Below are 20135 nucleotides of genomic sequence, written 5' to 3' on the forward strand. Positions count from 1 at the left end.
TTCCAATCTTGCAACTCTTATGAATATGAGCAGTCATGAGTAGCATGAGCAAAGTTTGCTGAAACAAATGAGCCTGGAAAGGTCAGGTCCCTGCCTTGAATAAATAAGTCGAGATGGTGACATTGCTGTTTAGTCTCCTAGGTGTGGTGTGCTGCACAGCCGTGCAGCAACTCTTCTGTGACAACTTTTTTTTTTTTTAATCCTGTTTTAAATAAGACCTCCTTCTTGCTGTTTTCCAGCTGTGTGCTCTACTTATTAGTGTGTATGCATAAGCTTTTTGCTGTGTTTTATAAAGGCGGAAGGCTGTCTGAGTTAAGGATTGGGTGTGTGCTCGCCCACTTTCGTACCTTCGAGCCTCTAAGGAAATTGCTGGCACGGGAACCTCTCCCAGAATACTGACATTTAAAATAACAAGCTGTGCTAAGCACAAAGTCAGCTTGTCAAGTCTCTCTCCAGCATGTATCCATTCTTGTTATGAAATAAAACATTAACATTACCAGATTTCCAGACCCACACAGCAAGAGTGCCTTCCATGCTTTCGAGGTTACAAATGAAGCAAAGACAAAACCCAGGCCTGCAAGGGCACTGAGCACCTTTTTTTCTTGCTTTTGTCTCTCAAGGAGTCTGTGCAGAGCTCGGTATGTACCTTCTGTCAGTCTAATTAAACATTTACTCCCTGTTCTGCTTCCTTATTCATCCCAGTGGACTGATGAGACACCCAAGCACGTGGAAGATCAGGTGGGTGTCTCCACAGTTTGTTACAGCTGTTTAACTACCACAGATAAGCAAGTGACTTCATGTTCTGGTCATTCTTTACAGAGGTGGACAACTCAATGATTTGTCTGAAAGTCTAGTAAATGATCTGGTTATCACTAACTATTAATCAGGAAAGACAACACTAATTGCAACTCGTCTTCAAGGTGTGCGTATTGCAGTAGCAACACACCAGAGACCTGTTGTTGTTTTGTTTATTCCTATCAAAAAACAACCAAGCAAACAAAACACACACACCAAGCATGGGAGAACTCAGAAATATTTCAATTCTGAACTACAAGTCACATACTTTGAATAAGAAAAAAGGTAATATTGGCCCTGCTAAGAAGTGACTACTGTACAACCCTATGGATTTCTGTGTCTGATCTCTGCTTGAGTGCTCCATGCATATAGCTGGTATGCTGAAATGAAAGAAACACTCAAAAGTAAAGGAAGTCCCTTGGTTTCATAAAATCCTGGAACCATACCTGTGAACACTGTCAAATGCAGTCTCATACATGATTAGATCTAAATTCTGCACAGTGGTTTTGTATTTTTTTCTCCGTGTGGAATACAGTTTCCTTCCTTTTCCCCATTTTTTAATCAAACCCCACACTTTCTTCAATGCCTTTTTCTCTTCTACAGAAGTATAAATAACAGCGATGATGAGGACGGTACAATGCATCCCTTGTATTTCATAGCACTGATTCTCTCCTGTAATGCAGCTAACAGTTTGTAGGAGATGCAGAACTCCTTTACTGGAAAGAACTGATGGGATTGCTGTCCTTGCTTAGGGGACATCCCAGTACAGCTCTGACATCCTGTGAAGCAGACGGTGGTTGGGTGCAGGAGGCGGTGTATGTGGTCACCCTGTGCTCGTGAGGTGGGAGCTGGGGCCTTGCAAGGGTCAGCCATGGGTGATACAGAGATTCTTGTGGTGCTGCAGATCTCCACACTGCAGCCCGTGGAGGAGCACACGTGGAGCAGGTGGATGTGGCCTGGAGGAGGCTGCAGCCCATGGGGAGCCCCCACAGGAGCAGGCCCCAGGCCGGAGTTGCAGCCCGTGGAGAGGAGCCCACACAGGAGCAGGGGGCTGGGGGGAGCTGCCACCCACACGTGGGGGACCCGTGCTGGAGCAGTTTGCTCCTGGGGGATGGACCCCGTGGTATGGAGCCGTGTGGGAGCAGTGCTTGAAGAGCTGCTGGCTCTGTGAAGGAGCAGCAGAGACAAAGTGTCAGGGACTGACCGCAGCCCCCAGGATTTACAGAGTCTTTGTCTGCCACCCAGCGCACTCAGAAACTTTGCAGTTCTGCAGTCCTTCTCCCTTCATTAGTCATATCCCATCACTGACCTGTCATTATCTGCTTCTCATCGTTAGCTACATGGTAGCTAACATAAAAAGGGAAAGTTCTGACTACTCACTAATTATAAAATGAAAATACGATGATTTTCTTTATAAACTTCAAGCATACTTTCTAAACATGCCCTAATATTTCTAAGCAAAAGCACCTGAATCAGTCCCATCTCTATACAGATAAAATTGTTTCCCCCGGCCAGCGCTGACTTTGTACTATGCATCTGGAGCAATGTTGTGGAGAGAAAGAGGGTTGTCTATAGATCCTAACAGCTCAGGAGCCAGAAGGCAAGTAAAGGAAAGTTAAACCCACTCAACATTTGGTATTTTTATATCCCCTGAATTTGGAGGCCCATGTCAAATACTGTAAGGCTGGGGCTTGCACTGCTGAGATAAAGGGCCCTCTCTCCAGGTGTAGCCTGATGTTTTCTCACAGACTTCTGCTGTTGTTCTTTGCACTTTTAACCCCATGGTGTACTCACAGAGGTTGATCCCAGTAGTCTATACAAGCTGTACGTGCTCCTGTACAGCGTGATTCCTCTATGCCCAATTGGGTTGCCCTGTTTCACCCCCAGGCTCTCCTGGGCATCTTCTCCACTGTAGGATCCTCCTGGAGCAAGCCAGTTTGTTGCCCTGAAAAAAAAGGGATCTGGTTTCTCCCAGGTGCACTTGCCAGGATAGTTAACCACAGGGTGCACTCCTCACACACGAGGGTGTCAGCTGCACTAACTTTGTTTTAAATCCTCTCCCAGCAGACTTCACATCCTCAGCTGCCTTCATCCCACACCTCAGGGAATGCTCTTGGCTATGAAACCACTGCTCTGTCAGGCTGTGTCCTCCCAGTACTGCAGGTATTTTGGACTCCAGAATCACAAAAGCTGTGTCTCAGTATTACACAGCATTTAAGTGCACAAGGGAACGGGTCCCAGAGCAGCTCAATGGACAAACCCCATCTATCTCTTCCTGGAGAGAAAGGACCTGGAGAGATTAAATCTCTTAGGGTAAAGCTGGCTTTGTGGTGCAGAGCCCTTTCTGTGCAGCGTGGCGTGTGTCAGCTAAAACAATAGTCTAATGGGAATAAACCTATGTGAGGATTACTGCATCTAAGCATGGTATTCAGCAAAAGCACTTCCCAGCTGTAACTACAGATGCCTTTTTTTTTTTTTTTTTCTTCCCCTCTAATCTAACTAAGCCCTGATGACATAAAGCATTAAACAAACCTAATGCTGGAGCACAGACAGCCACATTAAGGCAGGTGTAGCTCATACAATCTCAGTCTGATTCTTCTTCTATTTACATGCAGTTAAATACGGGGTGATGTGACTGGCTCATGCCAACACATGGTACGAGCTCTGGCCCTCCACATCCGTCATCAAAGACAGCAGCAGCACTTGCTGGAGGCTCATATTTTTTAATGGAGCCAGCAGATGGCATTCGTACACTGCAGGCTTCCCTGCTCCACACCTTCCTTTGCAGCAGCACAGTCCCTTCTCCTTTTCTTAGGGCAGACTGAGTGTCTCACAAGAATGTCTCCAAATTGGTGAAGAACTTTGTTTTCATAAGGGTAGGAGCATTTCCTGTAGGCTGTACAATCTGATAAACTACTGGGCTGTGAGGATTAGATATGTTATCCCAGAGATTAAATTTTAAATTAGATCTCACAGTAATAAACTGCTACATACAGCCTGTCATTTCCACAACACTTTGATGAAAGTTGGGAGGTTTCCAAGCAGCTGCTGTCTCTTACTCTTTCATTTGACCTGTTCAAAGCCATTTCATATTCCAGTCTGCTCAGCCTGAGCAAGGCACATTCATTATCCAGGAACCACAAGATTTTACAAGCTAAATGAGAATTGCTTCATTTATTGAGTTGCTATGACCAGATTGCTCAGAGGAAAACAGTGTGAAGGTCCATTAGAAATAATTTTTCAGGTGTGAATGTGAGACCAGAAAAGACAATTGCTGTGTTCCCAGTTCTTCCAGATTGACAGGACACAGTAGGTTTGAGTGTCCAGCTCAGTTCAGCTTGCATTGCAATGAATCCTATCAGTGGGAATTAAGTTTAAAAACCTTTCTGATACGACAAAGAATGGTGGTGCATACTTGGAGGCAAAATGATGGATGAGCTTCACAGGTATCTACAGATACCAAAAGCCAAGCTGAGGGTTTGAAATACTCTCAAATGAAATATGAATATAAACATATTTGCCTTATGTACATCTTCTGAAAGACACAGTAATGGGGGAGACCCAAGTTTTAAAGTGATGTTGGGCCTAAATTAATTTTGATGTTTTTGGGAGTAAAGATTTTATTATCTTGAAGATTCAACTTTACATGAGAACAGCTCAGAGATTCAAATGATGGACTGGAGGAAGACAAAAGCTCCCTCAAACTTCCAGAAGATGTGTATTGGCAAACCCAATATTATTTTAAAAGCTTTACGTGGAAAACCTGTGACAGAAATGAAGCTGAAGAGTGCAATACTTCTCCGTATAGCTAGATGGCTGTAATGACACACAAAGAATGCCTGGATTTGGTAATTCGTTGCAGATTCTGCTTTGTTTTATATTTTCCTTCATATAAAACAATCTTTTCTGTATTCATTTTCTTGACATTTTTATTATGTATTAGCTCCATCTAGATTTGTCATGCAAATCTTCTAAATAAAGTTAATCAGCTTTAAGACTTGTATCAAATGATTTGGGGCAATGATGATTTTAAGCTGGGAATGTATTTCACTTTTAAGGAAAATGTTGTCCTTATTTCCTCTGCTTAGCTGCTGCTTCTACTACAGAAATAGAAACAGGCATTTACAAATTTTTAAGGGAATTACACAGGTTTAGACAGACATCTTTAAAAAAAAGAAATGTTCTGGCAGGCAACCTGTTTTGATCACCATTTGATAAGCTTACAGAATATTATCTCTTCGGAGCTCTAGCATTACTTTTAGGCAGTAAATTGGCACAAAAGAAAACCTAACACAAAGACGAGAGAAGTATTGGAGGGATCTGGGGGGTTGGACACATCTTAGCTTGTGCAGGCATCTCAGAACTTTTTTTGGGGGGGGTTCCTGTGAGTGTGTTAGTTTAAAAGATTAAGGTTTGCAATCTGCACCGAGAGGAGAGTCAGGAGAGTCCTTGCTAAAGTCTGTATACCAAAGCTGGCTGTGAATTGAAGAACTGTTGTAATTAGATTACTGTAAATACAATAAGAAACTCACTCCTGGTGGTCTGGGGAGGGGTGTCATAGGGCACTGGAGAATTGTGTTGGCAGGATTTGGGACAGTTTGACTGAAAGCAGAGAACACAATCTCAAAATCCTTTTAATCTTTTTTTTTTTTTTTTTTTTTTTTTTTTTTTTTTTTTTTTTTTTTTTTTCCCCTCAGTTCTTTGGGGATTTGTTTGTCATTAAGTAACAGTCAAAAGATTAAGGAAGTATAAAATGACATTAAAGCTCACAAGTACTTCTATAAAATTATCAGTGCCAGTGTAGTCTTCAGCAGGGACCGCTTCTGCCAAGACTTTCTCGAGCTGGGTAGAATGAAAAGAAAAGGAGCAAGCAGGCACAAAAGCAAAGCCCGCGAACGTGGGCTGGCGTCGTGCTTCTCCGCGAGCGCTTCTATCGCCCGGTCGCCCCAAGTGCGGTGGCTGTTGCTATGTGTCTGGGCTCAACAAGCTTAAACTTTGCATGGCCCATGCTAAACTAATTTGAGTCAATTTGTCTACATCATTTCAACAATCGTCCTGTGCATTTTGAATCGTACATACAACACTGCATGATAAAGGCCCACCGAGCAGATGCCGACTGCTCATTCTGCCGTGGTCTAGCTGTTGCTAGTTCTTCACCATGGTTTCTCCATATCCTAGTGACAATGTTAGTTTTTCGATGGGGAGGTTAAGTCTGTGCCTGGCTAGTTAAGACTTTTCTTTACAGAGGACAGCTCCTATAACAACTGCCAGCTCTGAGCATGACCTTTAAAAATGAAATGAGGGAGTGTTAACTGGAGTGTTTTTTTTTTTTCCCTTTTTAAATCTCCCAAGGGAGTTCAAAGGAATACAAGGAGATTTTGCAAGCAAAGTTTTAAGCCTGCACAAGAAAGACACCAATATCAGAAGCTGTTATCACAGGAAAGCTGATCTAACCTGCTTACAATCAAACAGTTTCAGTGTAATAGGTTTGGACTCAATTGTAAACATTCACTTTGTAAGACAGTTTAATTTTTGAGACTGAAATCAAACGAGAATAAAGAATTAGGGCAGCTCCAACAACTCCATGCCTAGGTAATGTAATGGAGCTGATCCTCAGCTGGTGCAAATCGGTATAGCTGCAGAGGGAATCAGCTGTGCTGTCCTGTTTTCTACCAGCTCAGGACTTAGTCTTTCAGAGTGGAGCATCATATTTGGGAAACTCCAGGATTTCATGAGTAAAAGAGGAAGAGTGGTAAAAAATAAACCTTATTCTCATGTATGATAAATCCCCTGAAGAGGCATTAAAATGCGTGTTTTCTGTAGCGAGAGAAAGCCTGTAATTAATGTTTTTATTATTCCTGGATTGGCTTGATAGTTTTCCTGCAAGCCTCTGCTGAAAAAGGATTACCTGGTGAGTCTTGCCAAATTGGAGCCCTGCACATCTCCAGGGACTGGCTGTCTGTTCCTCTCTCTATAAACTATTGAGGATTTTTTGCTAGACCCACTAAAATGGCAGCCGTTTTCCTATAGCAAACTTTGAGACCACTTTCATTTTGACAGTGTTTCCAAAACAGCATAACTCTGCTAGAATTGCCAAAAGGTGAGTTGGGTTTGAACCTTAGTGTTTTCGATATTCCCCCCCTATTTTTTTTTTTTAAACCCAAGACTGTTAGTTTAGCCCCTTTGTATCAACCAAAGCTTTATCTTGGTGAAAATCAAACAAGGGTGTATTGCCTAAAGAGTCACTTTTCCCCTCCCCCAGAAAAATGTAATTGAAAATCTTCCAGGGATGTCAAGTTTTGGGGAGATGTTTCAATGCCGACAGCATTTTATTTTATTTTATTTTATTTTATTTTATTTTATTTTATTTTATTTTATTTTATTTTATTTTATTTTATTTTATTTTATTTTATTTTTACTGTTTGCTCTCCAGATGATAAAACCAGAGAGATGGGTAACATAGGCAGATCTGTTTACTATTGCTCAGTGGCTTCTTTTTCAATTGATATCCCCTGTGTGTGTGCTCATCAGGCACTGGCTTGAATTTTAGATTCAAAACAAATTTCAGTACTGAAAATAAAAGATTACCATTGCAGTGAGGTCAGAAAACTGCCTCATAAAATCAGTTGGGTTCCCCTCCATGGGGGGAGCCAACTTCCTGGTGCAGACCCCACCAAGCTCTGCTGCATCCTGGGTCATAAGGACATTTGAGAGATGGGGTGGTGAAAGAAGTGAGCTATGGCACACTCTGGCAGCTTCTAAGGATGGGGCAGGCTTGAGACCCCTCAAACTGATGGAGGATGCAGTGGGAGCTTGCAGACTAAATCCTGGCTGTCCTAGTGCAAAGATATTCTCAAATCTGCCTTTTGGGGCAAGTTGAGCTGAGCAGAGGCGTACCTGATTACCTGGGCCCGTTCTTCCTGCAGTGCTACAGCTAATAGCCACTGACAGTATAATTGGTCACTCAAATAAAAGCAGGCTGATGGCAGCAAGGTGTTAAATGCAGTGCTAAATGCTACCTTACCCTGGCCATAGGTGCCAACAGCAAGCACAACTGGTAGGACAACATCATGGGTCCTGAGGAGGCTTTTGGCCCCGTGCCTATGACAGAGCTCAGAACTACCAGAACAAGTCTCCATCCAGCCTAGGTATTTTCCTAAACCAGGTGCTTGTCTTTCTAAGTATTACTTAACAAAGTCCTTCTCAGTGAGCATTCCCTTTCAGGCAACTAATAGCACTGGAGTCGGTAAAGATGTCCACACCAATGATTGTAGAAGTCATCTGAGCAACCTTCCCCTTCAAGAACTACCTGGACACCAATTTTACCTGATGAAGGCACTTCTTTCCAACACTTTTTTCCCTAGCGTAGTTTCTCAGACAGTAGACACATGGGGAGGGGAGCAAAAGTAGAGATGAACATAGCAGGAGTTAGCCATGAATTATCAATTAACAAATTTTGAAACATCTGTAAAACTTCCCCACAGAAAGGTGTCTGGTAGAGGCCTGCAGGACCCAACTCATTCAGTTCCTGACTTTTCCTTTCTCATGTGGGTTATTCACAGGGGGCTGGGCACCAAGCATCCCACCAGCACAACCCCCAGCACTGCGAATTCATCACCACCAGGGGAGTTCAGTTGAAGAAGCCAACCAGTCACTACAAAAAAAAAAGTGAAAGTTTGCCAGATTTTTTCTCAGAAATGGAAGAAATCCCTGTAGGGAGCTTTGGGCCGCCAAAGCTAGTCTCAAATGAAGCTTTGTTCAAGCAGCTCTGGAGGAAGCAGCCCTGTGAGAGCACCAGAGCAGTGCTGGGAATAATAAATATGACAGGGCAAATCTGTCTGTCATAAGGAAGATAAAAATAAAAGACAGTGGCTAAGACTGGACAAGGTTAAAGGGATAGGGTTTTGGCTCTTAGTTTCCAAACGGGGGTGCAGTTGATGAAGGCACTTAAGAGACTTTTCAAGCGTTTTATGTGGATGTGGTGAGGGCAGCCAGGGTTGGGTCACACATGGACAGAAGGATAATCAGCTCAGTAAGTGACCTGAGGGAAGATACAGGACCCCAGGCCAAAATGCTTAGCTTTTTGCCTTACGCAAGTTCTTGAAGTGTTTTCCTACAAGTTTGGATGGCACAGAGAGGTCAGGAGCCACGATGACAGAGAGAGGACACCCTAGTGCAAGGCTCAGGCTCAAGGGCAGCCCTAAGTCTCTAAATTAAAGCCAAATTACCTCAGGGCTGATGTGTGAGAACCACAGTTGAGGTCCCCGGTGAGGAAGCTCTCCTGGCCAGAAGAAGGTCATCCATCTCTTACATGTCTCATGTGGAGCAGGGGCAGAAACCTCGCAGGAGCTCCTGTAATGGTCCTCATGGAGGGGTAGTCTGTCACAGGAGAAGGTGAGACATCAGCCCTCAGCCCACAGTTCTTTGGAGGCATCGTGGCCAAATAGACAAGTGGAAATGGTTCCCCATCTGCCAAAAATGAAAATGTGATGGACACCTCTGAAAAGTGAACTTATTTGTCTTCATGGAATATTGCTCTTCTAAATCAAAATGTTCCCTCCAAAATTCTCACAGAAAACTGGGTTTTCTCTGAAAAAAATTAACCTTACCCTGTCCCATCTCTTCACTGTGATGCCCACAATGAGTAGCAACTTGCTATGTGGGCAATACCACCGTCTCCACAGACAAAACCATGAAGAACATAGATGGTGCCATTTTCTGGTAAATCAAGTGACCAGAATCTGGATTTATAAACCTTTACACCAACAATTTAACCAGTTTGTGCAGCTGCCTTTTTGATCATAAAATGAGCATAAAGCTCTGAAGTTCTTGCATAATAAGGCTAGAGTGCTAAAATCAAAAATATTTTTTAAGATACTTGGGCCTGGTCTGCATCCGAAACCACACCTGATCTGGGGAGCAAAGCAGCCCTACCTCTTCCTGGGACGTGCAGAGCAAACCTCTTACATCCCACAGTAACCGAAGAGTTGCTGCTGCCCATTTAGTGATGAACAAAGCCAAGAAACCAAACAAGGTGGGAGGCTCCAGTAAGCGCCCTGTGATTACTGCTGAGGGGATGAGGGAAGATGCAGGAAGGACAATGGTGCCTTGAGGCTGCTGGAAAGGAAAGGAACATTATTTTGCCCCCAGACGGTCAAAGCCTGGGACTTGTACTGGCTACTGCTGCTGCCTTGTTCTGCTCCAACGATCTAAGTCAGTTTTCAGAAAAAAATATACATGAGGAATTTGAAATTCCCCTTGGCATGCCTCGCTCTCGATGCTAAGCCTTGGCAAGGTGTGATGCTGGGCTCCCAAGTGCTGGCCAGAGCGTGTCCAGCTCGCTACAGAAAACGTGCTTTCTGTGCTACATGCTGAGCACCAGCGCTGGTCTTATTAACGCACACAGCCCCTCATATTTGAGCTGTGTAAACTGCTCCTAACAGCTCCTTTCCCCTCTTTGTTCAAACAAACAATGGCCTTTGGAAATTTATTTTAATGCTGCCGAGACCAAATTGTTATTTAATTTAACAAATGAATAATTCTCCCTTCCAAATCCCCTTTAGCTCTGCATGTACATTACTTAATAGCTTATCTATACGCCTATCAAATTCTTACTCCTCTGAAAGAATACAACGCACCCCCCTCTCCTTGTACAGCAAATTAGTGGAGGGAAAGGGGGGATATGGCTCCTCTCTTCATTCCCATCTTGCAATAAACAGAGAGAATGTACTTTGGTTTTCTATAGACACACTTGCCAGCTTTATTTGGCCATGAGATACCAAATTTAGAGCTGCCTCTGGGAAGAAATTAGTGATAGGGAATGCAACACAGGGAACATACTTGCATCAATAACCCCTGCTGATGGAATAAATTACGAAGGTTTTTTTTTTGTTTGTTTTGTTTTGTTTTGTTTTTGGTAGCATTTTAATTACAAGTTACCCCATTCCCTTTTTTTGCTCATTTGTTTTATGCATTTGTGACTGGCTTGATGAGGACCCGTTAGTTCTCCAAAGGCCAGGTGCTAGTAGTGCCCCCGCCTTGGGGACCCACCGTGAAGAGCTTGTGTAGGCAGACACCAAAGAAGCAGAGAAGTGCAGGGCACTGAGCACCCCCCCAGGTCTTAGACCCTGTTAGCACGGATGGGAACACATCATTTCAGCCTCTCTGCAAACTTGGGCATCACAGCATGCCCTGCTGGCTGTCACATTGCCAGGGCTTTTTCAAAGCTAGTGATGGCACCTTCTCCTCAGATCATTACCCTTTCTGATGGCCCACTGCTCTCATGATTTCCTGATGGTGTTCTTCAGGAGCAAGCAGGGATAGTCTGTGTGTATCTATAACTATATATAATATATGTTATTATGGATACTAGGACTATTTAAAACATCGTGACTACCAAAAACATCACGATTATCAATAACATTTTCATTGCAAGGCAGGAAGGTATGGGCTCTTCACATCAAGGAGCACTGTGAGATGTCACTCTGAGGTGTCCGCAAATCTTCAGATCTACAGGAGGTATTTTCAGAGGTTTACACACTTTTACTTTGTCATTTTATAAAATGACTTTCAAAGAAATGAAACTATGAAATAGCACCAGGGGCTAGACAGTAGGACCTACCATGCCAAACTGTAACTAAACTGAAAATATTTAACTTCGAGAACAGAGCCCCCCAACCCTCCCTGCAAAAGGCAGCATCAGAAACATTCTTGTATTTAGGTAAAAAAAAAAAAAAAAAAAAAAAAAAAAAAAAAAAGTGAGGCCTAAGCAGTTAAAAGGCAATGTGCTCTAAAGCCTCCCTAATCTATTTTCCTCCAATTCTTTCCACCTCTAAGAAGCTTGTGGAGTTAGTTGCCGATTAACATTCAGGAAGATTGTACTCTGTCTCCAGTTCATTGCTCTCTTGTTGGCTTATTGTTATTCAGAGCCCATTTATTGTAGATGAGCCATTCATTTTCCTCTAATTGGATGGGATTGGATTTCACTTTCATTGTTGGATGCATTGAAAACCCGGGAGGGGCTGCAGGGATCAGCCCAGGGCTGGGGAGATTTAACTGAGCACAAAGTTTAGGTTGCAGCTGAGAAGCTGCTTTTTTTTTTTTTTTTTTTTTTTTTTTTTTTTTTTTTCTCTTTTACATGCAAATGACTCTTGGCTAGGTTTGCAAAGTTTCTGTTGTGATCCTGAACACCTTGTTGCATAACTTACAATTTTTGATTTTGGGAACTTTTATACAGTTCCTCACCAGAGCACTCATCACAAGGAAGATTTCTGAGTGTCAGAAACCAGCAAGGGCTTTGCACAACCATCCCTCCTGTCAGTACCCAGCCAGCTTTCTGACAGTCTCCAATGTTTGGATATAATCCTTTCACAGCGTTCAGTTCAAGCACTGTAACATCCTCCCCTGCAGAACGGCTTCAATTCACTCGGGGCTATACGAGGCTCTGCAAGCAGAAGGCATTTTGGAGCCTGCTCTCTGCAGCTATTTGCACAGCAAATTGTCCCCACCTGAGGGCAAGCTGGAGGCTGAGGAGCCTGCCTCCGGAGACGCAGCCTGGTTTTGTGGCAGGAAAACAAGTCTGAACCAAGCCCACTGCTCCCAGCTGCCTGAAAACTCACCTCGAAGTGCTGGCAGCAGAGCTGGAAATACTCACGGTCACCCACATGGGTGTGCGTGTCGCTGTGCCATGAGGGAGCCCCCTTGCCACTCACAAACACCACGGCTGCTCCGGGCTCCTTGGCCACAGCACCTCACCAGGCAGCTCAGGAGTGATGGGGACAGATTACACCCACCTCAGAGTACCATGTCTGTAGAGAGCGGGTTTCAGGGTTTAACTGTCTGAATTAAAGGCAGTAGTAAAATTCATTTCAAGGATTTAACTATCTGAAAAATAGGTGTGTAACCAGCGGAGAGATGGGCACCTCTGGAGAGCAAGTGGTGCTCCCTGAGATGTATCTCACAGGTGGGACGTGCTGCTCTCTGGAGCAGAGAAGCAAGCAGACTTAGCAGACACCTTAGGTGCGGCCTTAGACTCTAGCATGTCCCCCGAATGTCCTCTAAGCAGCCCTAAACATTACACATCTAGGAACACCCTATCTCCGACACCTTCACTGGACGGCCAAATATGACTGAACATGGTTGGTAGGTTTGGAGTGGCCACAGGGAAAGCAAGGAGATGTGTCTACCTGCACAGAGCAGCAGCGTGACTGGAAAGCATGTTTTTAGAGGGACAACTATCAAAGAAATTCAGCTGTAAGATACATTATTGCCCAGGGAGCATTGTGGATGGTCTACGTGTTCACAAGAAAAGAGGCCTAAACCCAGCCTCCATTAGGCTGTGACACGTGCTGAGGAAGACCCTTTGTTCACACAGACAAACAAAGCTGTTTCCTACACATCTGTGCCCAGCTGCAGATAGCACCTAAGAAGGTGCCAGTTTGGCCCCAAACCCAACCTGCATGGAGGTATTTATTAGTTTCTTTACCACATGGATCCTCTGGTGTTTCATGAAGTCTAAGCTCACACTTGAACCCTTCCCTTCCCTCTCCCTGTCTCCATTAGTTAAAGCTGAGGTGAAATCCACTGATCATCCACACCTGGTGGAAGGAGGCCAGCAGAGACCGCAAGGGCCTGGGAGGGAAGCAGAGGGACCTGTGTACTGGGCTCGTTGAATCTAAAATAATTGACATGGCCCCAAAGACCAGGCTCTGATGAGAAACAAGATATTAAGACACAAACCATTAAAATTGATAGGCCAAGAGATGAAGACAATGTGAAAAGCTGCACAAAATGAAAATAAAGAAATAAATAAAAGAGGTAAAATTTGACCTGTTGCTTTCTGGGAATTTTCAGTGTAAAAGGACTAGGGGAGACACTCTACCCAAAAGGCTTTAACCTGAAGACCTGCAGGCAATTGGTACAAAGCACAGATGTTTTGGGATCCCACAGGATCCCCTACAGCATACAAAACACCAGCGGTGGCAGCAGCCTGGCTGTCCAGATTCAAAGGCAGGGCTGAAGAGCTCCATGTGACAGCAAGCCCACCAGACCTCAGAGTCTTTCTCTTCAGTGCCCAATTACACACATAAAATACTCTTCTTTTTCTTTAGCTATGCTAGATAAAGGATTTACATACCTCCTTCCTGCAGAGGTATTCGGTGGTAGCCAACCTCTGGCTCTTGGTGGTTCCTGGCGTCTCTAGGCCCCCGTTAAACAGTCTGTGAATGGTAATTAAACAAAGCAAGCCTATGAGCTCAACAGCCGCTGTCCTGGGTTTGCACCTCCCCTGGAAAATTGCGGTGGTCTGCAAATCAGAAATTACAGAAAACATCTGCTCTGGCTCCGGCACAAGCCTCCCCTCAGGCCTCCCCTGGGTGTGCTAGGCAGTGCGACCGTAAATCATCTCGCTGGACTCGTCAGGCCTCGGCAGCTACCTAAGTTATGGGCGCTGAAGACGGCCGTGGTTGTGGTCTCGCCAGCACTGTATGGAGGGGATCACCTCGTGGCTGGCCGTGCTTTCCTGCATTCCCTGGACAGGGATTAGGGAGCTGCTGCGTAACTCATTGGCCTTGACCGCTACGCACCATCTGGGCTATCTCCAGCACTTCAAGGTTGTTAGGTTGTTTCCAAATCACGCTTATAGACAGGCCACGGGCCTTCCAGAAACCTGTTGGACACTGTTCTTTGGATAACATTCTCCAACAGCAGTTACTATTCAGATACTATCAAGCTACCTACAGCCAAGCTATATGCACTGCACCAATTACTACCATTACTTTTTCCTCATAACACTAAATTTTACTTAAGCAGAGGTCATACAGAAACCTAGAAACTACTTAGCTTTACCACTTCAGTTGTGCTTCAGGAGAACCTTTCTCTGTAAAATTAACCAACATTGGTTATGTCACATAGTCAGATTTCCATTTTTTTTCTCCCGTTTTTCTGTGTTTCTCCATTATTTTTTTCCCAACTAAAGAAGTAGCGGGGCTCTCACAGGCAGACACACAATCACAAGCAAAAAAGTTTGCATCCCAAAGTCAAAATATGGCATTATCAGAGAAGTCAATGCACAGGCAGGTAATCTTTTCTGTCCTTGGCATCAGCTACACTTTTTTCCTCTTGCACATTGGCCACACCAAACCCACTCTTCTGCAAAGAAAAACGAATGCAAACAGCTCATCCCACAGACACACACCCTCTGGGAAGTATTGACGTCTACTGGTGCAAGGGCTTTACCAAGGGAAATCTAGCAGGAATAGTAAAAATTACAGCCTTTTAAAACTCTCCCAAACAATTACAGAAGGAAATAAGAACGTTCTGTGCCATTTTCATGTTCTGTTGTTCTAGTAAAAATTTGACATGACTGCTTTATTTAATTTCAGGATTTTTTTTTTTTCTGGTTTCCTGATTTCATCTTTTTTTTTTTTTTTTTTTTTTTTTTTTTTCTCTTGTTTTCCTTCCTTCCATTCTTAGAGAATTTGCAAAGGTTAAAAAGAACACACACATAAAAAACAAAAAACAAACAAACAAACAAAAAACACTTGGAAACTGAGAAAATTAATAACCCTGTTTCTCATTTGACTACCTTTTCCAGATTTTTTTTTTTTTTTTAATTATTATTATTATTATTTTGAATGGGAACTACCAACAAGGCAAGAAAGGCACTGAATGATAGAAAGAAAAAAGGAGGTGCTAGGGCAGGAGAAATGGCAGAAGTAGGAATGTAAAGAAGAGAAGAAGGTTTCAAAAAGCAGAAAATCCAGGAATGTCTGGGCCTTTGATCTCACCAGGCAGCTGCAGGAGTTGCAGCAGCACTACTGCAGCAATACCCATTCCCTTGGTGTGCCTCTGGGAAATACAAGATATACCCACCGAGAAACCACCCCCGGTGGGTTTCTGCATCCCACTCATCCATAGGTAGAAATTCTTCATGCAGTTAACCACAGGAGGCCTGGAAGGATTGCTAGGCCAAGGAACAACATTTTCTCCTGTGACTGCTGTCCCTGGGGAAGCAGGAAAGGGAAAAGCACCGTGAGCCAGCAACACGTCCTTGTGAAATATTAAGCAAAGCGCAGCCAGGGGAGGAGGGAGGCGCTTGTCCCTTTGCTCAGTGCTGGTGAGGCCGCACTGGGCCCAGCTCTGGGCTCCCAGGGATCTCCAAAAGCTGCCTGGATGCGGCCCTGGGCAGCCTGCTCTGGGTGGCCCTGCTGGAGCAGGGGTTGGACCAGGTGGCCTCCAGAAGTCCCTTCCAACCTGTGGTTCTGAGATCATGCAGGGCCCACGGGCCCTACATACCCCAAACTTCACCACCCTGCAGAAAGACCACTACAAGTGGGGCATATGGGGCACAGGGCCCAGCCCCCAAAGGAGTGACCATCACCAGCGCCCTGTGGGCCACTGCATCCCAGCCTTATTTATTTGTTATGAATAATTACAGCTCTCCTTTCCCCTCCCCTCTGGCCTAGGCACAAAGCAGCCCGCTCCCCCGAAGGCCGCGGCATGTAAAAGTTTGTTGTTGCATCTCCATTAAACTGTATGCTCTCCGCCCGCCGGCGATAATGCACTTCAGATAATTCGTTGACGCAATATATTTTCCAGGATAGGCTTTTGTTTTCTTTCTTGGCCGCTCACCCTCTTTCTGTGGTCAGTTTTGCTCATTTCTCTTGTAAGCTGTCTAGAGGCAGAGAAAAGGCTTTCAGTTTTAAGCAGTTTCCTTTTCAGTCTCCCTTTATTGAATTCCAACCTCCATTTTTTTTTTTTTTTTTTTTTAAGCATAGGGACATCATTTATCTTGGACTTTAAGTTGCAGGGGCCTTCAAGGGGCTTCTTTTTTTCTTTCCCAGCTGCATTTGTTGACACACAGTCAATCTGTTTTTTGCCTTCGTTCCCCCTCTTCCCCCCAGCAGGCCATAAAGTATCGACAGCTGTGCCCTTTATTAGCATAGCCATTTTAAACACAACAAGGGGGAAGAGACTAAATATATTACAGCCATTACCTCTGTCAAAAAGTGACAATTTTAAAACATTTTAGCTTTTCACTGGGAAAGCCGGCAGCACAAAAGAAAGTGCTATAATTTTATTGTAAATGCTTTTTAAATATGGGTCACTTGGCCATAATCAATGGAAAGGATGGAAAAGTTCAAAGCTTCAGAACAGTTCAGGCAGATAGCAGAATTTTTTTTTTTTAAAGGCTTGTCTTTAAAATATGCTAATTGGGGCAAAAATACAACAGTGAGAAGCATGCAAAATAAGATCTCGTTCCTGGCGGTTTTGTTTTCCGCCCAGCTCTGTTCATGCTTTTCCCATCTACTTATAAGTGTGTTTTACAACTTGGATGGGAATTATTCCTCCCCAACAGGGTGTTATGAACATTTGGGGACTGAGAAAACAGGAGGGAATCCGGGCACTTGCTACTCTCTTCTGAAAAAGAAAAAAAATAAACAAACTACAGTTTTTCCAAATGCCCGTGGAAGCGTGACGTGCCACAGCACTGTGAGTTACCAGGCAAGAGAATTTCTTGAGTATGAAATAATCCAAAAGCCTAAAATAACAGTAGTTTACGTTCAGGTTTGGATTCTGAAACACACTCATAGGTTTATTCGTTTTTTATATGGCAGAAACTTGTATTTTTAAGCCTCCAGAATTAGGAATTGGACTTTTTGGTTAGATCAGGACTAATGCCCACGGTCAGCATCTGTTACGAGCTCTGCAAGGTAAAAGAGGGCTTACGGATGCCCTGAAGCACGTGGATCCTGGCTGCTTTTGTTTGAATTTGTAATGGGTTTATCAGGCAAAGAGGAAGGGGCAATCCCAGCGGGGTTTATTTTAAATGGCATCACCTTCCTCTCCATTTCAGACATCTGGAGAGAACTTACGGGTCTTTTCTCTCTCTTATCTGTTCCTCCCCAGTTACAGTTTTTGCGTGAGGTTCCACTTTGCTTTTGACATTTCAGAACACGTCTGAAACTTGGCTTATGGCAAGGCAAGTTGTTAAACAGACTTCCAGAAGCAAAGCTTCTCTAAGGGAGCTCTTTAAGCAGAAGTCCATGAAATCCCCCACACAATGTACTCACGGAGGCTCCTGGAGGGCCAGCTCTCACCACGGGAGCACTCCCCAAATTCGCCAGAGAGAGGGAGCGAGCATCCTGCTCGGGGAAGAGTGCAGCCCATGGCAAAGGGGAAACGGGAAGGAATTTTCACCACCCATCTTTTGGCAACCAATTTAGCAGCTAAATGTAACCAGCTGGTCTCCCCAGGCTCCCTCTGTAGTCAAGGGAGGGAAAGCAAAGCTCCTGCAGAGGGTCATTCAGTGCACCCAAATTAGCCTAACTCTGAATTGTCCTCCCTCTCATCCGTGACTGGAGCAGGAGTTTGAAGAGACTGCCCGGGTAATTTAGCCAGCTAAGTTGGGTGGTCTGAATAATTCCTTCCCCACCAACCTCTAAAAGCCTGCCTAGGTACCCCACAGAGATTGGCATGCTGTCGGAGGGACCGATTCCCAAGCACGGCAGCAGCTCAGTAATCTGCGCTCGTGCCCGCTCCAGGGAAAGCTGGGATGCCCCACCACCAGCAGCAGCATCCCGCTGGATGTTGTAGCTCCTGGCCAGGACAGGAGCTGACCTGAGCCACGTGCTGGCAGCTGCTGCTGGGCCAGTTGTGACGATGGTCTGGTTTGGGGGATTTTTCCCTTCCCACCACCAAGGTGGGAATAGCTGCGGGGCAGCCCAGCCCTTAGAGGTGTCCCACGGGGGAATCAAAAGCAGCTCCTGTGCCACAGAGACCTGTCTGCTTGCACTCCCTTCCTGGAGAAACAGTTTTGTGCCCCCTCCTCGCTTCTCCTGTCCGTGTTCCTACCCACCCCCAGCTGCAGGATACATTGCGATGCTAAAAGGACATCGCTTCCCCCAAAACTCACGGCCCGAATATTGCACAACCAGCATGGGAGCATGGCGTGTGAACTGACTTCAGGAAGAGCAAAAGCTTGTGCATAAGGAAATCGGGAAATAAACGTTCCCTAACACTTTTCATGCGAGCCAGAGCCATCCAGCTGATCGAGATGTTAACATTACAGGATTTCCATTTGTCAGATTAAATTGCTTTTTTTTTTTTTTTTTTTGTCTTTGAAAGTGAGCTGCATCTTTGTACCACCCCTCACTCACCATTTTTACATGCTTGTCCAGCAAAGACTCTGACCAGGGCAGCTAGCTGTTTAACTTGCTGCTCATCAAAGACCTGTAAAGTCTGGCTTTCAGCTGTTTGAACAGCAGAACGGCCCTTTTACAGGCAGCCTTATTGAGGAGCGGGATTTTATTAGCTGTTCCGTGGCAATAAGGTGAAGGACAATGTTGTGGAATGCTCCTCCGGGAGATTTGGGTTCTCGTATACCGCGGGGTTTACTTTCCTCTTTTGGACTAGGATGCTTGGCAACCTCCTAATATGACAGCGTGCTTCGTGGCGATATTCTCTTCCTTAAAGCCACCTTTGACAACAGGTATTTCACCCAGTTAGAGGAAAATTGGTACGTGAAGAACTATAAGAGGACCATACCACTGCCCAATTTTCTCCCCTCTCCCCCCTTTTTTTTTTTAAACTTTCAGATACTTGTAGAAAGCCCACATATAGGGTGAAAAATCTCTTTTGGACACACACACACATATATATAGAAATGTATACTCAAAACATTTTATGGTTTTCCCGTTTTACAAATTTCTTTAAAGCTCTGGTAATTTTCTTAAAACATTTTTAACAGATTGTAAACGTCCCCCTTTTTCCTGAAAACCACTTTCGGGACACACAAAGTCTCAATTAGCATTTGCGAATACCTGCCAGGAAGTTTTCATTAACATTTAGACAAATAAGCCTGGGTGATTTTGCAAAAGAACAAAGTACCCTGACAAATTTCAGCAATTTCCCATCATCTTTTGTTTCATAACTCTATTTAATCGGAAACAAAGAAACGCAAAACTTCCAGATCATTGACGAGCTTTGATGGGAACTGCGTTACTTCTGGCCGCCGGTGCCAAGATAAAGATTGAAGCACAAGATTTTGTATTTGGGACTGCCTGCGAGAGGCTTTTGGAAACCGAAAGGTACCTGTCTCTGAAATCCACTGGCTAAACCCTGTAAAATAAGCTACGTTGCAATTACTATGCAGTCAAAACCTGTAGCAGCAGTGTTACCGCCCCACTGTAACCCCAGCCAGCAGCAAGGCCTAGAAGAAAGCTTTTACAGTGTTGGGGTTTTTCAGGCCTTCTGCAAGCACTGCTTGGGGATGGGAATCCCAAACTTGTCGAGCTCTCCTAGCTCCTGAACAGCTGGTTGGTTTAAATAAGGCTCAGATG

The sequence above is a fragment of the Aythya fuligula genome, chromosome 1, assembly GCF_009819795.1.
Source record: "Aythya fuligula isolate bAytFul2 chromosome 1, bAytFul2.pri, whole genome shotgun sequence".
Lineage (NCBI taxonomy): Eukaryota > Metazoa > Chordata > Aves > Anseriformes > Anatidae > Aythya > Aythya fuligula.